Source organism: Schistocerca piceifrons, chromosome 8 (genome assembly GCF_021461385.2).
Source record: "Schistocerca piceifrons isolate TAMUIC-IGC-003096 chromosome 8, iqSchPice1.1, whole genome shotgun sequence".
Lineage (NCBI taxonomy): Eukaryota > Metazoa > Arthropoda > Insecta > Orthoptera > Acrididae > Schistocerca > Schistocerca piceifrons.
In genome coordinates, this window is record NC_060145.1 from 350,880,125 (window position 1) to 350,904,977 (window position 24,853).

Genomic DNA, 24,853 nt, shown 5'->3' on the forward strand with positions numbered 1-24,853 from the left:
AAATAACAGGAAAGCTATCGACTGAACTAGGTGTAGCCAAGTTAATCAACAAGTACACTCCTGGAAATTGAAATAAGAACACCGTGAATTCATTGTCCCAGGAAGGGGAAACTTTATTGACACATTCCTGGGGTCAGATACATCACATGATCACACTGACAGAACCACAGGCACATAGACACAGGCAACAGAGCATGCACAATGTCGGCACTAGTACAGTGTATATCCACCTTTCGCAGCAATGCAGGCTGCTATTCTCCCATGGAGACGATCGTAGAGATGCTGGATGTAGTCCTGTGGAACGGCTTGCCAAACCATTTCCACCTGGCGCCTCAGTTGGACCAGCGTTCGTGCTGGACGTGCAGACCGCGTGAGACGACGCTTCATCCAGTCCCAAACATGCTCAATGGGGGACAGATCCGGAGATCTTGCTGGCCAGGGTAGTTGACTTACACCTTCTAGAGCACGTTGGGTGGCACGGGATACATGCGGACGTGCATTGTCCTGTTGGAACAGCAAGTTCCCTTGGCGGTCTAGGAATGGTAGAACGATGGGTTCGATGACGGTTTGGATGTACCGTGCACTATTCAGTGTCCCCTCGACGATCACCAGTGGTGTACGGCCAGTGTAGGAGATCGCTCCCCACACCATGATGCCGGGTGTTGGCCCTGTGTGCCTCGGTCGTATGCAGTCCTGATTGTGGCGCTCACCTGCACGGCGCCAAACACGCATACGACCATCATTGGCACCAAGGCAGAAGCGACTCTCATCGCTGAAGACGACACGTCTCCATTCGTCCCTCCATTCACGCCTGTCGCGACACCACTGGAGGCGGGCTGCACGATGTTGGGGCGTGAGCGTAAGACGGCCTAACGGTGTGCGGGACCGTAGCCCAGCTTCATGGAGACGGTTGTGAATGGTCCTCGCCGATACCCCAGGAGCAACAGTGTCCCTAATTTGCTGGGAAGTGGCGGTGCGGTCCCCTACGGCACTGCGTAGGATCCTACGGTCTTGGCGTGCATCCGTGCGTCGCTGCGGTCCGGTCCCAGGTCGACGGGCACGTGCACCTTCCGCCGACCACTGGCGACAACATCGATGTACTGTGGAGACCTCACGCCCCACGTGTTGAGCAATTCGGCGGTACGTCCACCCGGCCTCCCGCATGCCCACTATACGCCCTCGCTCAAAGTCCGCCAACTGCACATACGGTTCACGTCCACGCTGTCGCGGCATGCTACCAGTGTTAAAGACTGCGATGGAGCTCCGTATGCCACGGCAAACTGGCTGACACTGACGGCGGCGGTGCACAAATGCTGCGCAGCTAGCGCCATTCGACGGCCAACGCCGCGGTTCCTGGTGTGTCCGCTGTGCCGTGCGTGTGATCATTGCTTGTACAGCCCTCTCGCAGTGTCCGGAGCAAGTATGGTGGGTCTGACACACCAGTGTCAATGTGTTCTTTTTTTCATTTCCAGGAGTGTATAATAATTTCATGATAACTGTCAGATGCTTTTCACTAGTATCAAACACTGATCTTAGTTTGAGATAGAAATTTCTGTGAATGCACATGCCAATCACAGAAGTGCATCACAGCCTTTTAGAAAAACGTAAAAGCATGGGATCGATGAATTTACGAAGTAATGCTGTTCAAGGATTTTGAAAATTAGTTAAACTGATAGGATAATAAATTAAGAGAAACAGCTATGTAGAAAGCGCTGATAATAAGGGACTGGGTAGTAGGTCGTGTGATAAAAAATTACGTTATTAGTTTCATGGCACTGTAGGAAGACGTAAATAGCAAAAACTGTAACGGAATGCAAGAGATTGGAATATACCCGACAAATAATTGAAGGCATTAGGTTGAAACCTGGGCAAGAGAGAAATTCGCGGCAGGCCCCAAGAAACCAGTCAGAAAATTGAAGAAGAAAAAGTACCGCAAGAGACTCTAATGACTAGGAACTGCTGTTACTGATCTGATTTTCGCCATCGTGTCAGTGGACCTAATGACTGATCCTCAGTATCTCTTCCCGTCACTGCACGTTATAATAATTTCAGTACCATTTCGATGGCCAACTAGTCAATGCTTCTGTACTGGCTACTGTGGATAATTTCAACTCACACTGTGTCAGACGTTTTCCTTTATTCTCGCTTGGTCCAACGTTTAACTCTTCTGGAGGAAACACCAGGCGGGATTGCGCTTACCTATAACGCCGCTCGCGTGCTATTTGCATGCAGATTTTTCTGAGGTGGTGGAGCCAGTGGAGGTCCCGGCCCGGGGCGACGTGAAGATACGTGCGCTCCTTCCAGCCCCCTTACCTGCTCGCCGCCCGCGATTACGCCTCCTCTGCAGGCTATAAATCACCGCACAATACGCGCCGCCCGTGTTCTGCAGACTCTGCCAACTTGTTCCACCCCGATGCCTCCTCCACTGTCCCCTCCGCTAGCCCTCTGAAGCGGTGCGGCTATAAACTGCGAAATTCTCTGTTCATGATTCACTTGCCTTGTACCTGACACGCTAAGGCACTGAAGAATAAACATGAACGTGCTAGGAAATAACCTGGAATTTCCTGGTGACTTATTTACCTAAATCTTACTTTACACGTATAAAGACACGAAATCGGTCCATACTGAAAAGATTGCTAAAAGAGCGGGAACTTTGCCTCTACCAGCCCACTCCAGGACCTAAAATATTAATATTTGTTAAGTGAATGAAAATATTATGTATCGTAAATATACAAAAATCTTAACTTGCCCATAATAACTTATTTCAACGTAGCATGGATTTACACTGTTCCCAAGGAATGACAACTCATTCAGAATCCTGGAATGACATGCACCCCGCCTTGATTTCCGTATCCGACTACCTTTTCCCACTGGAAACCAGTGCCATTTCGTGATTAACATCTCATACCTCATATACCGAGAGCACCTTCGCCTGCATCCACCATTCCATCATATCCTAACACTCCGTATACTTTCCCTCGGTAATTTCAATTGTCTTCACCGGTTGGACTATGAACTGGTCCCTGAAATCCTTTCCAACAATTACCTACTATTTCTACACCAGTTTAGGCATCAATCCACTTCTACAATTCAATGATAGCGTCCCATTCATCTTGTAACACCTACATACCACGTATGTGCCCACCAACATATTCATCCGATGTTCTTTTGCGTATAATATCCACAGCCCCTACCCAAAGTTACCAGGAGCCATCATAGTGACGAGAATGTACGCCGTATCACCGTCCCTCTGTCGCTACAGAAACTGATGTTTGAATTTTTATACACCGCTGTTATGGTCGCTGGGCAAAAATTATAGTCACTCGATTCTCAGCTACTCACCTCAATTGACACGTTTCGGGTAATCTCATCTTTAGAATATCTGAAGAAATGTTATAAGCGTATAAGGAACACATTTTCTTTTTAAGTAATTACCAAGTAACAAATTTGACAGAAGCTTAGAAATACATAAACAAAATGAATATCACAAAGCGTTTAGGGAGCTTCATACACATGGTAGGGCGACAGGTATGAGCAACCAACATCAGAGTATAAGTACCCATGAGGACGCCGCATGTGCCATAACCCGATTTCTCGGAAACATTGTTCAATCGAAAAACACTCAAAATAAGTGAGTACGTGTCTGAGCTTACCCGTAGTTAGTTGACAATTTCTGAGAAAATGATGGTCAAAGTTTCTCACGTAATTTAGATGCCTTTTAGAGCACGGTATTGTCAACAGAAATGGAGGCACTGTCTGTGCAGTTATGCAAAACCACTGTGCCATCGTGGCATGGTGGTTAGAACATCTCCCTGGTGATTATCGCCACACCACCACTCCACGCACCGGAGTAGTAGGTTGTTCTAGTTCCGCCCCATACCGTTAGCGCCACGTGTCTTACTTGTTTCTGTTCAGTGTGACGTGCGTGAGTCCTCGTGCCCATACCATTTCTGAATGTAGTGTAGTGGCTGGTTTTTGCGCATCCCTTCCTGACGCGTCATTGTCTCGCAGAGCGATGTCCAACGTGCTGCTCACGTCCGTTCCACGTAGAGGTACAGTCAGCTTCATTTTTGATAAATCCATGAGGCATGTGCAGCCTGGCTCTTTAGAGGTAAATGACTGGTTGGTGAACGAGATCAAGGATACTATGTATATCAAGTGCATACTGTGCAGTCTGATTAGGAATTATATGTGTTTTTCATTAAATTTCTTGACCCGCTTCATGTTGACAGGATACTATTACGTCACGGCACTCAGTTCCCCTTTACTCATAGTGATGGTTCCACATGATTCGTTTGGCGAATTCAGAAATAGTCTATACAAATATTAAGGTTCTTATCTTCCGCCCGAGGTAGAGACGGTTTTTTGACGTCCATTCTACTCCCTTACGGGGATAAACGACATAATCGGAGGGAATACTGGTCTCCTCATCACCAATCAGAGACGACAGTGGTTATCGGTCGGAAGAAACGATGATTAAAAAAAATATTCCCTCCAAGTTGTAGGTATGTGGTTATCAGTTTCATATTCCTTATACCGGCCAAGAAGGAACTGGCTTTATTTGTAATCATAACGGCTACCTCTGTACAGGTTGTCCTCATCGTATGGTGTTATTAAAATCTGCTTACAAACAGCGTAAAAACTGACTTTAGCGGATCTTCTCCCACAGGATGCCGCAGCTGAGCCTAACCTGCTTATTGGGGATCAAAGCGGATCTTCGAGATCTAATGCTAGTGATTTTCCCCGTCACTCCTCCAGTGCTGCCTTCAGATGTTGCCGAACAAATGACGATGATGCAGTTTAGCAGGCTTGTGCTTTCCCTCGCCCTTCGGATAGCCCTACATTGAAGGAACCTTTGTGAACGAGGGAGGCATGGGTGCTTCAGCACCTGATAAGGTTGTTACTGATAAGTTATCTGGCGATTTTCTCATCATACAGTCCGCCTCGTTGACGCCGTCTGTTAAGGAACTTGTTTTGGGACCGCATTCGTCTCCGCCGGTTCTGTCGGATACTTCTACGGTTGTCTCAGTTTCCGAAACCGCTCCTGCGCCTTCTGTCATGGCCTCCAGGGCACATCCTCTTGATGAACAAAATTTGTTTGATTCCCAAGGGCACGAGCTCCCCGTCGTTACCAAATAAATCTCCTTACGCAAGCCCCTATCTGTCGAAGAGAGGGATAAGAAGGTCTCTCCCTCTCAGTCTCAAAAAGTTTTTCTGCATTACCTACTCACAGAACTACAAGAATTGGCAATTCCTAGGGGCTGCAGTAAACAACGTATCCAGCCTGAGAGAACCGCATCACAGAAGAAGAAAAAACGGTTGGAGCATGGGGGAGACACTCTCGCTTCTTCTCCCTCCGTTTCCTCCACTGATTTTGCCATGGGTACTGGTGTATAGTTCCGTTCTCCGATGATTTTATAACTTTGTGGTTTCTGTTCCATTTCAACTGTCTATGCATGCGTATACTTTCCTCACTTTATTATTAAGAGGAATGGTTCTGAACTCCGGCTCTCCAGTTTTCGATAGTTTACATATGGCTTTGGTGCAGACGTAATCATTTGACCTGTTGTCAAATCCTGGATTTTCGACCGTTATAATATCGCTTCTGGAATTTCTTTTGACATTCATTGCTTTATAGGGAAAGAATTCCATTATTATATTTCTGTTTTCGATAATGATAGAGGTACAGGACTGCGCCTTTTACTAACTCATTTCACTTCTTCTCTACGCCCCTTCTGACTCTAGTAGTTCTATGGAATGTCCCCTTTTCTACAAACAGGAAATCATTTACCTACTTCGTGAAACACCTACAGAGATTCTGGGGGTGTGGATCAGTCTCACAGTTTTAATTTTAGTAAGAACTCGCTGTCATGGTTCGTTTCTAGCACCTACGTGACGCATGGGTTTGTCAGTATCATACACTTGATCGATACACTCATTTTACGTAACCACAAGCACCGGAACGACGAAGGCGAACGGAAGACCACAGAAGGTGGTGAGAAAACGTCGGCCAATCGTGTGCGGAATTGGACCGCGCCGTGCCAGGAGCGACATCTGAAAGTAGTGAATATATGCGCCGCTCCTGCCAGCCTCTGGGCTCAGAACGTCTCAGTGTACAAACATTAGTGGAACGTATTTCCAGAGCGTGCGACAAGGACAACTAGTTGTAATACTTATCAGTTACTTTTATGTGTCTATAGCGAAGGCTATTACCGTTTGCATGTTGCTTGTGACACCGACCTATCTTCAAAGTTAAGTGTTGTCACTTACTTTATAGAAATAAGACTACTGATGTTATTTGTTTGAATTATTGTATAGCATCCCTTACGCACGCTGTTAGCGACGAGTGAGCAAGATCCCACAACTGGCGACCAGGTGTTAGAAACAATGCCGGGCCTCATGGCCACCAACATTTTTGTGTATATTGTGGCGGCACCTTAATTCTCTCTTGTCTTTACTTTGCTTTAACAGTTTCTTGTCGTATTTCCTAACCAGTGATTTCAGGTGGGCGTTGCAGAAAATTTCTTTCTGCATGTATTTGTCTATTTTTTACATTTGTGTTTTCCAGTATGACACCCCCCCCCCTTCCCCCTTACCTGTCCCGCCCCCTTCTTAGGCGCCACAGCCGCAAACGTTTGATGCCATTCAGCTATTACAGATGTTTCCGTTCCAATCGCAACAAATATCCAAGTTACTCAACACGGTGCAGCATCTCGTGGCCAATGCTGCATGCCCGACAGAACAAGCACCGCCTACTACAGCGGCTATACCACCTTTTCGACAGTTGCGTGAACATGAAGAGGATTGGCTAGAGTGGTTATCACAGTTTGAGACGCACGTCGTCGATCATAATGTACCAGGTACTGTGAAACCTCCGTATCTATTATCCACGGTAGGAAGTGCTGTGTTCAGATTAATTCAAAAACTCTTTCCTAACGCCACTCCGAGTGAACTTGCCTATGACAGTGTTATACACTCACTAACAAACTATTATCACCAACAAGTGAATTTGGTAGCAGCTAGGTATCACTTCTTTAATTGCAAAAAAACGGCCGGAACAAACGTATCGCGAGTGGACAAAGTATTTGGAAGGTATGAAAACAAAATGCAAATTCAAATGTGCTTGCGGTGCTTTATATTCAGACATTGCGTGATGCGATCGTGTACGATGTACCTGATGTCAAAAACAGAGAGCATATTCTGAAACACTCCGATCCATAATTTCCGCGCCGGCCGGTGTGGCCGTGCGGTTAAAGGCGCTTCAGTCTGGAACCGCGTGACCGCTGCGGTCGCAGGTTCGAATCCTGCCTCGGGCATGGCTGTGTGTGATGTTCTTAGGTTAGTTAGGTTTAATTAGTTCTATGTTCTAGGCGACTGATGACCTCAGACGTTAAGTCGTATAGTGCTCAGAGCCGTAATTTCCGCGGGTAGCGCAAATATTAGATCAGTACGATTCCAGTGCTTTGCCGGCTCATTCTTCTGACCAGCCAGCTATTTGTCGGGTTGCGTCGCTTAGTTGTGGTCGCCCCATTCCGCACCGGCGGTTTGCACTGGCCACGCCAAGTAAACAACACATGTCAACGCCGCGAAAGCAATTCGCTACACAGACGGCTACACAGGCGAACATAATTAAATCTTGTCCACAGCACAAACGCCAAGACTGCCCCTCCCGACAAGCTCAACGTTACGAGTGGTTCAAATGGCTCTGAGCACTCGGTCCATCAGCTCTGAAGTACCTATGCATATCTTTGATGGCCTCCCTGCAGACTCGCAAACCTGAGCATTTGTGTCCAGGTTGAAGGCTACAATTCAGCGACGAAGTTCATCCTGTTTCTCGTTACCTTCAAGCCTATGTAACTGCCGAGTATTTTGTTCGGCAGCATCTGTGCAATGCGCTGTCAAACTGAAGTACTAGATTTTCCCAGTCATGAACGGCCAATAGAAGCTTATGTTTTGATTAACCCAATCAATTCCACCCGTTCTGTAGTTGTAAATGTGAATGGTATGCGGTTGTTTGACTGCTGTGCTTTTTCCTCACTCTGCAAAATCGTTTTACCGTGAGTAGTACTTTACGGGTGTAGAACTGGAAGCTATTGTGACCAAACTACTGTCAATCCATCTTCAACTACCGCATTTACAGACTTGTTATTTCTGAAACAATAATTCCCGGAGGGAATTTGTTGTTCTTCTTATTGTCCAATGTGGGGCATTCTGAGATCCGGTTCCCTTCATTGTCCCAGTGATTGGATTTCTTCATGATGTGATTCAGTAATGAGGACAAATTATGTGAAATAACTGTCAAAAACAGGTGATAAAGAGTATTTCCCCAAACTCAAGCCACACTCTATCCAATCCTTGTAATCGTAGCTGCGGTCCGAGCGTTTTCGTCGCAACGTATTGGTTTTCCTCTTATAAACTGCTTGCATCCGTGTTTATCGAGGTAACGCTCCATTATTTCATCATTAAAACGTTTTTCTTCTTTTCTCGTGTGGGAAGCATTTTCCTCCAACCGTGTGTTAGGTTATGAAATAACTGCCTCACTCTAGTGTATCTGTATGACGTATTTAGATTGTCATTATCACATAAGCGCAAGGTGATCATTATGAATTTTAATCCATCACGGGAAAGATACCCAACAAGATTATTATGGCAATCTGATCTTGTTTTCCAGTGCACTTTCTGCCTCAGCACTTAATGCACACGCTAAGTAGACATATAGCAACAAATGCTCTCATTTTAGTTGAAGTCACATCAGCCAATCTCTTTTGTTTGGCAGCATATTCGTTTGTAAATCTAATAACGATACCAATAATATCGTCATCAAAAGATGACTAAAATAGCTGCGAAGGGCTTCGATTGTTGGGAATTTAATATTCTTGAAACTATTGATTATTGCACTCTGTAAGACGACATTTATCCAAATGACACACATTCTTCTTCTTTGTATCACATTTTTCATCCTGTCCACATTCCCCTGCCACTACCATTTCTCATCTAGGTAGCTTTTAGTATCTAGTCCTACTTCTGATTCAGTGCTCAAATGACTTCCCAGGCAAAATCTAAATGTGCGGCAGGAGGGGAATCCTGAGAGTGGGTTGCGTTGCAGTACGTGACTCACGACTTGTGCGACCATGTTCGTCGTTGATTTTCGTAGAGTAGTACATAAAATTGGTTTCGTACTATTTGGATGCCAAGTTTCAGGTAACTTTGTAGTATTATTTACATAAACGTTTATAGATTCGGATAGTCAGATATACAGGGTGTTACAAAAAGGTACGGCCAAACTTCCAGGAAACATTCCTCACACACAAAGAAAGAAAATATGTTATGTGGACATGTGTCCGGAAACGCTTACTTTCCTTGTTAGAGCTCATTTTATTACTTGTCTTCAAATCACATTAATCATGAAACACACAGCAACAGAACGTACCAGCGTGACTTCAAACACTTTGTTACAGGAAATGTTCAAAGTGTTCTCCGTTAGCGAGGATACATACATCCACCCTCCGTCGCATGGAATCCCTGATGCGCTGATGCAGCCCTGGAGAATGGCGTATTGTATCACAGCCGTCCACAATACGAGCACGAAGAGTCTCTACATTTGGTACCGGGGTTGCGTAGACAAGAGCTTCCAAATGCCCCCATAAATGAAAGTCAAGAAGGTTGAGGTCAGGAGAGCATGGACGCCATGGAATTGGTCCGCCTCTACCAATCCATCGGTCACCGAATCTGTTGTTGAGGAGCGTACGAACACTTCGACTGAAATGTGCAGGAACTCCATCGTGCATGAACCACATGTTGTGTCGTGCTTGTAAAGGCACATGTCCTAGCAGCACAGGTAGAGTATCCCGTATGAAATCGTGGTAACGTGCTCCATTGAGCGTAGGTGGAAGAACATGGGGCCCAATCAAGACATCACCAACAATGCCTGCCCAAACGTTCACAGAAAATCTTTGTTGATGACGTGATTGCACAACTGCGGGCGGATTCTCGTCAGCCCACACATGTTGATTGTGAAAATTTACAATTTGATCACTTTGGAATGAAGCCTCATCCGTACAGATAACATTTGCACTGAAATGAGGATTGACACATTGTTGCAAGGATTATTCGCAGAAGTGTACCCGTGGAGGCCAATCAGCTGCTGATAGTGCCTGCACACGGTGTACATGGTACGGAAACAACTGGTTCTCCCGTAGCGCTCTCCATACAGTGACGTGGTCAACGTTACCTTGTACAGCAGCAACTTCTCTGACGCTCACATTAGGGTTATCGTCAACTGCACGAAGAACTGCCTCGTCCATTGCAGGTGTCCTCGCCGTTCTAGGTCTTCCCTAGTCGCGAGTCATAGGCTGTAATGCTCCATGCTCCCTAAGACTCCAATCAATTGCTTCGAACGTCTTCCTGTCGGGACACCTTCGTTCTGGAAATCTGTCTCGATACGAACGTACCGCGCCACGGCTATTGCCCCGTGCTAATCCATACATCAAATGGGCATCTGCCAACTCCGCATTTGTAAACATTGCACTGACTGCAAAACCACGTTCGTGATGAACACTAACCTGTTGAAGCTACGTACTGATATGCTTGATGCTAGTACTGTAGAGCAATGAGTCGCATGTCAACACAAGCACCGAAGTCTACATTACCTTCCTTCAATTGGGCCAACTGGCGGTGAATCGAGGAAGTACAGTACATACTGACGAAACTAAAATGAGCTCTAACATGGAAATTAAGCGTTTCCGGACACATGTCCACATAACATCTTTTCTTTATTTGTGTGTGAGGAATGTATCCTGAAAATTTGGCCGTACCTTTTTATAACACACTGTATATGTGTGCCTGAGTGATTTAATCGGTGGTATATATGGTTTTTCTATTTGTTATAGGTTACCGTTGTATTTATTTGTATTAAAAATACATCACAATGATCAGAACGTATAAAAGAGAGCTGTGTGTCCGAAGCTACAAAAATTATAGTGATTAAGACCTTGCAAAAGCCATTTCGGAGGTGAAAGTGTGGAGACCTTCACACGCAGGTGCTGCTACGAAGTACAAAATTAATAGTACCACGACTCTTAACAGAATGTATCATAAACATGATGGAAAGCCTGGACATCCAATTGTTTTGATGCCTCAGAGTGATAAATCAGTACCATATACCATGTGTGTACTAGCAGACTCGGGTTTTCCTTTCACAAAGGGCGACACTCGACCATCGTTCAAATGATTACCATTAAAGACCGTAAAGCTATAAACCAGTTGAAAGACAACTTGCTGGGCTACGACTCTGAACGAATTTGCACCTCAGAACAAACTCGCATGGAGACTGGTCATGAACATCGAAATCTCAAGGGCATCGGCGGGTCCTTAGGAGTTCAAAGAGCATTTTTCTTTTGGGTGGGGGGGGGGGAGTTGGGGAGAATTTGGGATTAGTTTTAGAGAAGACACGTCCTAATATGATTTATAATTATGTCGAGAGAAATATTACAGATGTCTCAGCGACGATAAAAGTCCTAGTATGCTGAGGGCACAAACGCATCGAAAGAGTCCAGGAGCATTCGAAATCATCTATCACACTCACCTTCTGCAGCACAGCTGGAAGATAACTGATTCCTCCCATGACTGTCTACAGGTCGAAGCACCTTTGCGACACCTGAACACAGAGTGGCCACATGGAACTAATTACAAGAACAGTACAAAAATGTTCAAATGTGCGTGAAATTTTATGGGACTTAACTGCTAAGGTCATCAGTCCCTAAGCTTACACACTACTTAACCTAAATTACCCTAAGGACAAACACACACACCCATGCCCGAGGGAGGACTCGAACCTCCGCCGGGACCAGCCACACAGTCCATGACTGCAGCGCCTGAGACCGCTCGGCTAATCCCTCGCGGCCAAGAACAGTAGTAGCGGCTGGTTTGATATTAAACTCCTGGAGGTATGGTTCTTCAAAATATTGCTACCGCACTTCCAGGAACATGGAAATGGAAATTAAAAAGGTGTTGCATTTGGTGACAATTTGGTTTCCTATTTTTCGCCTGTAGTCATCAAAACTGCACTGAGAAACGACAAAATTATGTTACAACTCTGGCACCAAACTCGACGCACATGTTACAACCACTGGATGTGGGTAACGGTGGGTCTTTAAAGAAACAATGGTGGAAGGTTTTCGATAACTGGAGACTGACAAACACGGGACACCATCCCAAGGCCACGGTTTCTCATGTTGACATATGCAGTGGCTAATATACAGAAAAATCTACAGAGCTTCTAAAGAAATTCAGGTCTTTGCCCTTCTGACGCTCAGAAGAGGCTGGAAGTGTCCTCAACAACAGACTCCTGGTGTTCTTAAACTACAAAAAGGCTACAACGCTGAAAGAATTCAACACCGAAGAGAAAAGAAAGTCAGAAAGTCGTTCTTAAAGCAGATTCAAAGATATCTTTAGCATGCCGAGATGTCCCAATGATTGATTCTGCCCCAGAAATCGAAACCGATGTCTCAACTGTTGAAACTGTCTCAGCTATCAAAGATGCCCAACCTTGGCATCAGTCTCCTCAACTTCTTCCGTGGTCCCTGCTACAGACCAGACTTCTTCCAATCTAGATGTTTCTCTAAGCGAAGAAGGGAATAGCGGACAAGTCGAAGGGAACGTAGAAACGCAAGAAGAAGGAGAACAATGTTTGTTCCATTTGTAAGGGTGACTGCTAGTTCTACCAATATGCTGTTGACTGGATATGCTGCATCACCTGCAAAAATTTGATTGTGGCATGAGTAACAAATGCTCAACCAATCCTGGCTACGAATATACAGTGTGCGAGGATACGGATTAATAATTATTTTTAGCTTATTCCTTATTGTTCAATTTTGTCAAGTTCAATTATAAAGTTGAGCTTAATAATACCAAAGTTAATTACCATTCCAGTGATAATTACGAGACTGCTTATGGGCCTATAATTTTATCGTAGGTATTTAGTATAATGATGTTAAATATTTCTTTAATAAAAATGACGAATTGACTGCCAGAACTCGTTGTTCCTAATTTAATTTCCTTTGTAGCACATAAAATGTTATTTTTTTGATGAAAATGATGTCAAAGTAACTTTTAGGCATTATATCTTTGACGTAAGCTGTATTTCAAAGCCTTGTCAAAGAAATTAAAAACTCGAGGTAAATCTGACACACTTTTCTTTTTATAGAAAAGTATGAAATTGTGGGGGAATAGTGAGGCTTGACATTAAAACGAATTTCATAGCCAAAGCATACATTGTTCTGTTGAAGGAAAAAATAAAAAAATAAAATAAAATAAATATTTTTCGATGTTAAATAATGTAACTACAGAAAAAATACCGAAACTTGTGCAAAGTAGCTGCGTTTTAAGGTAATAACATAATTTAATGGACTCAGTTTAGAAACTCCAGTCGATATTACTGCCGAAAACACGACAATGAATTCTGGCTGTAACAGCAATTCAGTGCGCCCGCTCAATGTGTGCATGTACGAGTATACTTCAAGCACAAGTTGCGAAAGTTGTTTCCATTCACCTAGCGTCTTCTCCATTTGTGTCAGAAACCCAGAAGACATCACACAGTAATTATTTTTACTGCACTCATCTTGATTGTAGTTAGGATCGCTACAAGTCATTGATGGGTTGCTTGGCTATTGACAAAGGGTATTCAAACGTTTTGCTGACACTTATTATTGATCACTGGAACAACAAGATTTGTACGGAAACATCAAAAACACAACACATAACCATTCCTAATGTTGTGTAGGAGATTCGAAAGCATTCAAAACAGCGTCCAGTTGCCTCGGATTGGATAAATACAGGTGCTGTAAGCTTTTCAGTCTTATACCAGAATCTTATACCACTCTTCCTGCAATATAGTGGAAAGTACAGTTCAAGTTGATGGAGGTGAACAGAAGCAGAGCAGATGCGACGAGTGGTCCTAGTGCTCACGAAACCAGTCCTGAACGACGCGAGGTTCGTGATCAGGTGCCCTCTCGTCTTCGAACACAGCGTCGCCACTATGGAACAAAAATTCTACAATGGAATGGACCTGGCCAAGGAATGTTCTTTAACATTCATGCGACCTACCAGAGTAACCATGGGGCACAAGGAATATCATGGCATGGCAGCCCAAATCATTAGCGAACCCCTTCCATGTCTCACACTTCGGTCGTAAACTTAACCATAAGTTGGAAACAGTGGGTAACAAAGATAATCCAACCAAATATTATCTCTCCGTTGCTGCAGAGTCCAAGTTTTACGGTTTCGGCACCAAGTTTTGCTTTTCGGACATTTGCATCACTGACGAGTGGTTCCGGCATTACAGCTCCCCCTGGATATCCTTGCTTATAGGGCTGCCCCTTCGTGCTGTTTTGGTCGTGACAGTGTTTACTAGTGCAACATTCAGTTTTACAGTGATTTTTGTAGCTATCGTTCTCTTATTTTTCGTCACGATCCTGTTCAAGAATGTCCGTCACTGTGACACAACACATACATTAATCCGCGTTGTGACTTAGCGGATGACATTTTCCCGCTTTCCCGGTATGCGGTATAAATCTTCGATACGGTGCCTCTTGAATCACGAATGACTTCAGCTTCTGTGGTTACGGAAGCATCCATCACATGAGCACCAATAACTTGTCCATGTTCGAATTCACAAAGTTCCGATATTGTGTACTCTCATCTACACAGTCACATGTCACTACCGGCACAGTACACAAGGCAATTATGATAATCTCTTCCGAGGCAGTAGGAAATGATGGAGTGAGCATTGGCATGATTAAGAACGTCGTAGACACTATTATTCCAGTTATCACAGATGTCTTCAACCTATCTCTTGTCAGTAGTACATATCCTACTGAGTGGAAGCATAGTTTAATTCAACCTATACCCAAGACTGACACCCCCAGGTCGCCAGGTGTCTACAGGCCGATCAGCATACTACCTGCAGTATCTAAAGCCCTAGAATACATCGTCCATGAACAGCTGACAGATTACTTCAAAACTCATAACATCCATGACAAATATCAGTCAGGCTTTCGAAAGCACCACAGTACAGCAATTGCATTAATCAAAGTAACGGATGACATTAAACACGCTATGGACAGATGTGAAGCTACCATCCTAAAACTGCTTGACTTTAGCGAGGCTTTTGATACAGTTGACTTTGATATATTACTAATTAAAATGAAACAGCTGAATTTCTCAAACAGCGCAATACACTGGTTCGACAGCTACCTCAAAAACAGAAGTCAACAAGTCATTTGTGGGTCGGAAAAGTCATCATGGAAAAACGTGCGCTCTGGAGTTCCCCAGGGCTCCGTCCTTGGTCCATTACTCTTCTCACTGTACATTAATGATATTTATTCAGTGATTCACTCCTGCAACTACCATCTATATGCCGATGACATCCAACTGTACATAAGTGCAAGCCCCAAGATCATTACTGACGCAGTAGCGAGTATGAACGCAGATTTTTGCTCTGTTTCTCGATGGGCACAGAACCTAGGTCTGAAACTAAACCCCAAGAAATCCCAGGTCATACTTATATCTCATCCAAAGTTAATCAGCCGGTACTTTCGCGAAACAGTTGCTCAAATACTCCTCAATGGTACCCAACTGCCATGCCAAAAAACAGTAAAAGACCTTGGAATAATCTTGGATGAACACCTAAACTGGGAAGAACAAACAGTCACAGCTTGCCGGAAATCGCTCTCCTCCCTACATGCAATTCAAAAATTTAGAAAAACATTTCCGACCCATGTTAAACAAAAATTAGTCCAAACACTAGGTTTGTGGGATTAAAGGGACCAGACTGCTACGGTCATCGGTCAGTCCAAACACTAGTCTTGCCTAATCTTTACTACTCTGATGTAGTTCAACACGGCACAAATAGTGAAAATTCGAGATGCCTCGAGCTAGTGATGAATGCTTGCGTTAGATATGTGTGCAATATACGGTTGTATGATCACATCAGTCCTTCATACTCCGAGCTAGGTTGGATACGCCCACATAAGGCACGCGATCTCCACACGATGTGCTTACTTCATTGATTTCATAGCCACTGGTGCCCCCAATACTTATCTTCTCACATTAAACACTTATCATCATTCCACAACCGCAGTACCAGATCGGATACGTCTAGCATCTTGGCTGTACCTTCACATAACACAAAATCTTTCTCCGTGTCATTCTCCGTCTCCGCGATACGACTATGGAACGCGCTCCCCTGTAATCTGCGTCTTTTCGAGAACTACTCAACATTCAAGAGGGAACTCAAAACTTACATATTAGGGACGGTATAGCCACCATTGTTGTGCCCCTCTCATCTCTTTCTTTCCGCTCTCCATCATAGCTTCGAATTTTACCATTCTATTTCTCTTCCTCTAACCTATCTACCTGTTCTTTATCTCTTTCACCCCATTCTATCGTCTTATGACTCTGCTCGATGAGAATAACTCACAAGCTGCAAGAATATAACGAGAAAATTCCCAACTAGCAACAGGACTGACATTCATAAAAGAAAAATATGTTTACTTTCATATACATAATCATTATTATTATTATTAGTATTCTTGATTGTTATAATTATTTTTTGATTGTTATAATTATCATTGTACTACTGTTATAATCTCTATTTTTTTTCTTTAACATTAATACTGTATAATACGTTATATGTCCTTAATGTTCTGTAGAAACTGAAATTCGTTAATCTGAGTATGCCTGGTTAGGTGTAAGAGAGGGCCTGAAGGCCCTAATCTTGCCAGGTAAAATAAATGCATAAATAAATAAATACTGTTATGTCTGCTAATGGCACTTCCTACGTACTGAGGACATTCCACAGATCTCGTCCGTTTTCAAACAGAACAGCGCAACCTGCAGGCGTGACTGTCATCTGCGTTGTTGCTCGGACATGCATTTGTCGCGGTATTTTCATACAGTTTTCCATCCCTTTCTTTTCCTGGAATGTACAGCACTCGTATTCACGGTTACTTTATATCAGTTACAAACAGTTGCCGTCAAACATTATACTGAAATCGGTATTACTTGATGAACGTGCATTCAGTATACACGTCTTTTACCTTAGACGTTACTATCAGCCTTGTGACTGTTTAAACTGCTTAACTTAAGCTACGACCCTACGCTATTCAATCACCCACGCAACTACTATCAGATTGTCAAAATAACATAATGCGCTAAAGATGACCTTTCTGTTTGATCCCTTCCCCCGAATCAACCAAACAACATCTCGCTCGCGTCATGTCGTCACGGAACCACTGTCCTTTAAAGCTTGTCAATCAGACGCCCCGAGAACAACGGTTTATTGCAAGAGCATGCTCTGGACAGCCAATGAAATATATGAAACGTGGTATGTAGTCATTTTATGAGCTTGACCATACACCCAGTGCATCACCACCACGCAGTACGTGTAATCCAGTAAAGTTAAATCATACTGTGTGATACTTTGGTTATATGGGCCGTTCACGTGACGTTTTTATTTCCTGGTGTGGGAAAACGTTAAGCTACAAGCGGAGGATCAACGTTGTATGTATCTTTTGGTTGCATATTCCTCTAAAGCAACAGGTCGTCACGTAGAATTCGTATCACTGGAGAATCGTCGTGCGCGGTGGGAGCAGCTTAACAATGAGTCTAAGAAGAAGGGGCGTGCAGAGACCATCGCCATTTAATGAAGTTATGGAAAACTCTGTGAAACACTAATACCTTGTTTATATTCGTACGGCAGTGACGTAATGGTTTTGTTTGCGTCAGGTGACACTGTGTAATTGAAATTGTTATTTTGTGGAACGAAACATCTTGAAGTTAGCTAGGGACAACAAAGATCAGCACTTGCAACAATTCGTTTCGGAATATAAACATACGTTTCAGTTTCTTGCAGTACAGATCGATTATTTCCTGAGTTTATTTAAGTGATACTGTTGCAGTGTGATGGGTAGTTATCTTTTAAGAGAATATTACTTGAGCTTACTGTAATATAACTAATGTCAGCGCTCCTTCTTTCAGCGTACCATGTATGGTTTGATGAGTGGAGTGACTGAGACATTACTGCTTGTAGTGATCATTAGTAGATTGTCAAACATGTTCATACTGTACGAGATGGCGCCATGTCCAGCACTAGCATTCGGGAGGACGAATGTTCACGTCCGCATGTGGCCATTAGGTTTTGCTTAATATACCTAAATCTCTCCTTTATGAGGACACGGCCAAGTTATTTTCCTGTCCTTGCAACTTCCAACATTCCGAGCTTGTGCCACGTCTCTAATAACCTCTGTGTCGACGGGACGTTAAACCTTCCTTTATGTATATTTGCGAATTTCAGTTACAAAAGTTGAAACAGTAAACATCTCTGTCTTTTTAAAATTAATAAGACCCTTCCAATTAGTACACGGTTTAAAGGTAATTTTTTCCTTTTTTGGATATAACGTGCGTTGCAGTTATTCCACGCAAGCTAAACGCTAACTTTGCGTTATTTGCTACGATTGCTAATTAGTCTGGTGACGGAATTACTTTCGAAATTACAGTTTAGGCAAGTTCTGAGACTTTCTGCGTCGTTATTCAGTTTTGATTGTTTTGTAGTTTGTACGTGACCCTTGTTTTCCATTTTTATTAACTTTTATATCGATCGGGTTTCAGATCTGGATTCCGCCTGACCACACATTCCATCGCCTGTTATATTAGTAAGCCCATACTACTCATCCATAGCACGGTCCCGTTAAGGCCATGTATATTAATGCGATGGCGGTAATACTATAGTGTTGTTACACATAATGGTTAGCACCTGCTTATCACAGCGTACGAGCCATTACTACCTAGATTCACTCATGTATCCGTCTCGTTAGAAATTAGTATATGGCGTCGAGGAGGTCTACCGGAACTTATACTAAAGTTTGCATTTCGTTTCTAGCCTCTGCACTAATTTTAGCGTGGCACTGAGCTTTTGCACAGCTTTGTACCATTATAAACCTTCTATATCATCGCTGGTATCAATACATGTTAACTGGACGGTGAGTAGGTACCGCAGTTTACGGTAAAGAATCGGAATTAGGATTAGTCAGAAGTGAAGTTATTGCAGAGCCAATTGATGAAACCCCTGGTTTTGAAGTCATTTCCATCAAGTTCTTGGATGTCATCTTCAATGTTAAACAGGTAATGTTCACTGATTATTTCAAAGTACATTTATTTATAAGTGTATCAAGTCTGCCATACAGATATTTTGTGCAGATGAAAGTATTGCTTTTCCGGCTAATTAACTCAGTACATGTATAGTGTCCATATTAATCATTTTTAGTGTAACATCGTCATCTCAAAGTGTTGCCAAGTGATATTTGTGTACTTCTATCCAGCTCCTCTAATAACGGTTCCTTTACTTAAAATTCTATTTGTATGGCAAGATACAAGCACTGCATTCTAGAGAGAGATCAGCAAAGTGAATGATAATTACTTACTACACGGGAACTCTCCCACAAACATTTACGGATCGCCACTCACGGCCAGTTATAGGAGAACACGTATCCACATTAGGATAAACTGGGTGGGGCATCGCACTCTACCCCGTATCTCCTGTACCTGAGGGGGTACCTAAAACGTATTCCCACAGCAGAAACCATCCAATGATGTTCAAAAACCTCGATTCAAACAATTTTTCTCTTACTGCACCAGACAAAAAGATATTTTCGGTGAGCAAGATTAATGGGAGAAAAAATGTTTTGGAGGTTTAGTTTGTCAACCACCGAAGCAGTACTGGCTCTGAGCACTATGGGACTTAACATCTGAGGTCATCAGTCCTCTAGAACTTAGAACTACTTAAACCTAACTAACCGAAAGACATCACCACAACCATGCCCCAGGCAGGATTCGAACCTAAAACCGTAGGGGACTGAAGCGCCTAGAACCGCTCAGGCACACCGGGCCGGCGAAATAGTACTTCTCAACCTTTTCAGGTCTCTTTACCCCCTTTGTATTTTAGCCTCCAATATTACAGTAAAATTAGACAAGATTCAGCTTACCAGCAATGGAACTTGTATACAGAGTGTTCATTTTAACTAAAAACTATGAAATATCTAAAAAAAACTATACATCGTATAACAAAAAGTTATAATTCAAATTTGTTTGTATCGGAGGGGGCCACTCGACTCCCTGTGCCACAACGTGCGTGTGTGGCAGGGACAAACTTTGAGATCTTCGCTGGGAACACCTGTTTTTTTATCTCTTATTACGATTGTTTTATCTGAAGCATTTTCTTTGTTCCACGACAGATTGCGCCGTAATCGGAGGAATAGAAATGGACACACAATCGCAATTTGTGACATGCGACATAAAGGTCCTTGTATAACCAATGGCACGTGAGGCACCTCCACGTTGCGAGGATAGGACAGACCAGTACTTCATAACTTCTAATTGGAAACCCCATTCGCAACTTTATATTCCTCCGACGCGCCACCGTGGCTGAAGCTCGAGCGAACGCTACTCTGCTTTCCCAAATACAGTGAGTGTTCAGACGTAATACTGCCAACTTCATTACAATTAGTGATCCACTTTTCAAATGACCGTACACAGGACAGAAGCACACCTGCGGGAGTGTCAGAATAGTTCTTTCTGATGAGGTCAAGTATATCTTCGCGGCCTGTTGTCACTTGCTTGCACACCTTATCTTTCAAATATTTCCACATAAATACATCCGGCGATCTAACGTGCCAATTAATAGGATTATCTCTGCCGATCCACCGTTCAGTGCACACGCACTCGAATACCTTGCGGCTTTAGCTGCTAAATGCGTTGGGCAACCGCCATACTGAAACCACATACGTTGTCGAAGGTCCAGGGAAATTTCCTGGAGTAGTCCCGATAGTTACTGTTCGAGAGACGTTCGATATTTGCGTCCATTCAACATTCCGTCGAAAAAATACGAACCAATGATACCACACCAAACGTTAACCGACAAAGGACATGGATGGTCAGCTTGCCGTTACCAGCGGGAATTGTCTTCACTCCAGTAACCCATGTTACGTCGGTAAACACTACCACGGATTGTGGATGTAGACACATCGGAAAATAGTACTTCTACAAAGAACGTGTGGGTCGTTTTCATTTGTTAACGTGACAATACACGAAATATGGAAATATGGAAATCGACATCATGAAGTTCTTGAGGAAGCGATAGGTGGTTTGGGTGATACTTATGACGATGCAGTATTGTGACAACACTCTCTACGGACGTACTGGGATCGTGGTGTAATTGCCGGATGCTTATCCGTCTGCTGTGATGTACTGCCGCTAGTACAGCTATTTCATTAGCCTCTCCTGTAACACGTTTCCTTCGTGTACTTTTTCCGGTCTGTACACTGCTATCAAACATAAAGTGGTTCACTGCTTTGTGAAAGAACGACCTAGAGCGAGATTTCTCTGGAAAATGCTCGGCACAGAGAGCAACATCAGCCTCAATATTTCTCCTACATTCTCTGCAAACAAGGATCATTTCAATTTGTTCTTCTACGATTGCAAACATTCATTTTATTCCCCAAGCCATTCATAGGTATGCATAAGATAAAAATTACGCAAGTACTGTAAATGTTTAGAGCAGGTATCTCTTCCCCGTTGCCGGCCGCTGTGGCAGAGCGGTTCTAGATGTTTCAGTCCGGAACCGCGCGACTGCTACGGTCGCAGGTTCGAATCCTGCCTCGGGCATGGATGTGTGTGATGTCCTTAGGATAGTTCGGTTTAAGTAGTTCTAAGTTCTAGGGGACTGATGACCTCAGATGTTAAGTCCCACAGTGCTCAGAGCCATTTGAACCATTTTGACTTGCGGCACCACAGAAAAAATGGCTCTGAACACTATGTGACTAAACATCTGTGGTCATCAGTCCTCTAGAACTTAGGACTACTTAAACCTAACTAACCTAAGGACATCACACACATCCATGCCCGAGGCAGGATTCGAACCTGCGACCGTAGCAGTCGCGCGGTTCCGGACTGAGCGCCAAGAACCGCTAGACCACCGCGGCCGGCGCGGCACCACAGTGTGTGTCTTAACAGATCTCTTAGAGTCAGCATTATTGTTGATAACCAACAGCATCATGTAATTAAATAAATAGTTTAGAGCTTGTAACCAGTTTCGTGCAGCATCGTAGACGTTTCACAAATAACGTATCTACTACATTCACTACTGAATTCGAAGTGTTATTTGTGTCGCCAACATATTTAATACAAAAACAATATTTTGGAACTTTGATATATGTAGATGATATTTGCTTTGCGGGGCGCTCAACTGCGCGGTTATCAGCGCCCGTACGAAGATCCAACTTCTACAGAGTCGAGACTCGCCACTTTCACGAATGATGATGAAATGATGCAGACAACACGAAGACCTAGTCCCAGAGCGGGGAAACTCCCAGAACGGACCGGGAATCGAACCCGGGACCCTGTGATTCAGAAGCACCAACGCTAGCCACTAGACCACGAGCTGCGGACGATATATGTAGATGTCGTTAACATCAATAGGAGGCTGAATTGTGTGCTCCATTCATACCTCATTTCGGAAGAACAGGGAAGATTAACGTTTAATATTCTTATCTGGTTAGTCTGTTTCTCAATTGAACTACTAGTACAAGCAGAACCACTTTTCCTTCATTTAGTGAGACTATGCCTTGTTTTAAAATTCGTGACCCAACTAATCAGTTTTTTAACGCTATCTGAAAATGAAATTAAAAGAGCAAATCGTACTTACGTTAATCCTGCAATTTAATGAAAGGCTGGCATAGTATGAACAATGGAACATTATACTAGAAGTAGAAAATATAGCTTCAACTGTAAATTTGTTTTATTATCACGATAGATTTCGGGCTCTCATAAGCCCATCCTCAGGTGTCGAAACTGTGCTGTGGCCCCCGAGCGCCGAGACGGACGTCCACCGCGATACTTGCGGCCCGCCGACCGGGGTGGCCGAGCGGTTGTAGGCGCTACAGTCTGGAACCGCGCGACCGCTACGGTCGCAGGTTCGAATCCTGCGTCGGGCATGGATGTGGGTGATGTCCTTAGGATAATTAGGTTTAAGTAGTTCTAAGTTCTAGGGGACTGATGACCTCAGATGTTAAGTCCCATAGTGCTCAGAGCCATTTGAACCATTTTTGAAATTGGGGACCACAGCGCAGTTGCGACACCTGAGGATGGGCTTATGAGAACCCAAAACCGGTCAGGATAATAAAACAAATTTACAACTGAAGCAGTATTTTCTACCACCTGTATAATGCTCAGTTGCGGATGTTTGTCCAACAGGATTGTTTGTAATGGAACATTAATGAATACGAAGATCACTTGTAAGATCCTACGAAATGATTGCATATAATGGTGACTAACTTATAAGCCACCAGTGTCCAGTGGGGATCAAGTACCCTCTTGGTCAAATATGAAAAGTGAACAACTGCTGGTAATACATTTCAGAATCATTTGATCAAGGTGCCGTTCGAAAGATTTGAAAATGCGTCACCTATTAAGTAATACTGGGCACATCAACGCACACTCTGTGTACTTAAGCTTCAGCAAAAGCCACACATGCATGTATGTCCAAAAGATTATTGCATCGTAATTCTATACGCCGACACCGGACAAGCGACTTTCAAGTAAAATGACTCGCCTTTGCAGGAATATTCATAATGGATGTATGCGTGTAGGTTGTTGACACATGGTTCATTACATATGGAAGTTTAGGTCTGGCCGTGTGTCCCGCTCTGGTAGCCTTATGGTAAGGCGACCGATTGCGATAAGTGGAAAATACGGGTTCGAGTACCGGTCGGGCACAGATTTTCGTGTCGTCATTCCATTATACAGCAGATGGTTGTCCACATTCGCAACTGCGAATACATTTCATATAACAGAGTTGGATGTCCGCCTGAGGGATATTATGCAAAATTCTGTTCAATTGGCGCCTTACACCATTAAAATTCTGAGATGGTTGAAGGGTCTTGCCCATAATGCTGTCAACTCATTTGGGGAATGATCCAGCGATCTTGCTGGCCAGTGTAGGGTTTGGCAAACACAAACACCAGCGTTAATTTGGTGATATGTGTGCCCTGGTTGACTTGCTATGAAGGGCAACAGAAAGGGAAGCAGAGAATATCGTCGGCTTACCGCTGTGCTGTAATCGTGTCACGGATGACAGCGAAAGGGGTGCTGCTATGAAATGAATTGGAGCGGCGGACCATTACTCGTGGTTTTTGGACCTTATGGCGGGCGACTATCAGGTTGATTTACCACCACTTCCCGGGATTCGTCCAGAAACGTCTTTGCTGGCTATTGGAGCTCATTTCTAAATGGGACTCTTCACAGGACGATTCTACTCCATTCACTCAGATTCCAGGCTGAATTTGTCCTACATCACAGCAAATGGGCTTGTTGGTGTAGAGAAGTCAATGGGTGACGGCGCAAGAGGCGTGTCTTCAGCCCCCTTCCGTGACCCGCCTGTTAATGTTTTTTGCCGTCAGCGAAGCACCATTTGCATCCCTGACGATTGCGCGGTTCTCACGTTGTGTCGCTTCTTTCCTGGCACTTTGTTCTGCCATGATTCACCCATTCCTAGCAGCATCGTCGAAAGCTGACATCGCTCCTTTTCAACATCGTCATCATCATCATCATTTAAGACTGATTATGCCTCTCAGCGTTCAGTCTGGAGCATAGCCCCCTTATAAAATTCCTCCATGATCCCCTATTCAGTGCTAACATTGGTGCCTCTTCTGATGTTAAACCTATTACTTCAAAATCATTCTTAACCGAATCCATGTACCTTCTCCTTGGTCTGCCCCGACTCCTCCTACCCTCTATTGCTGAA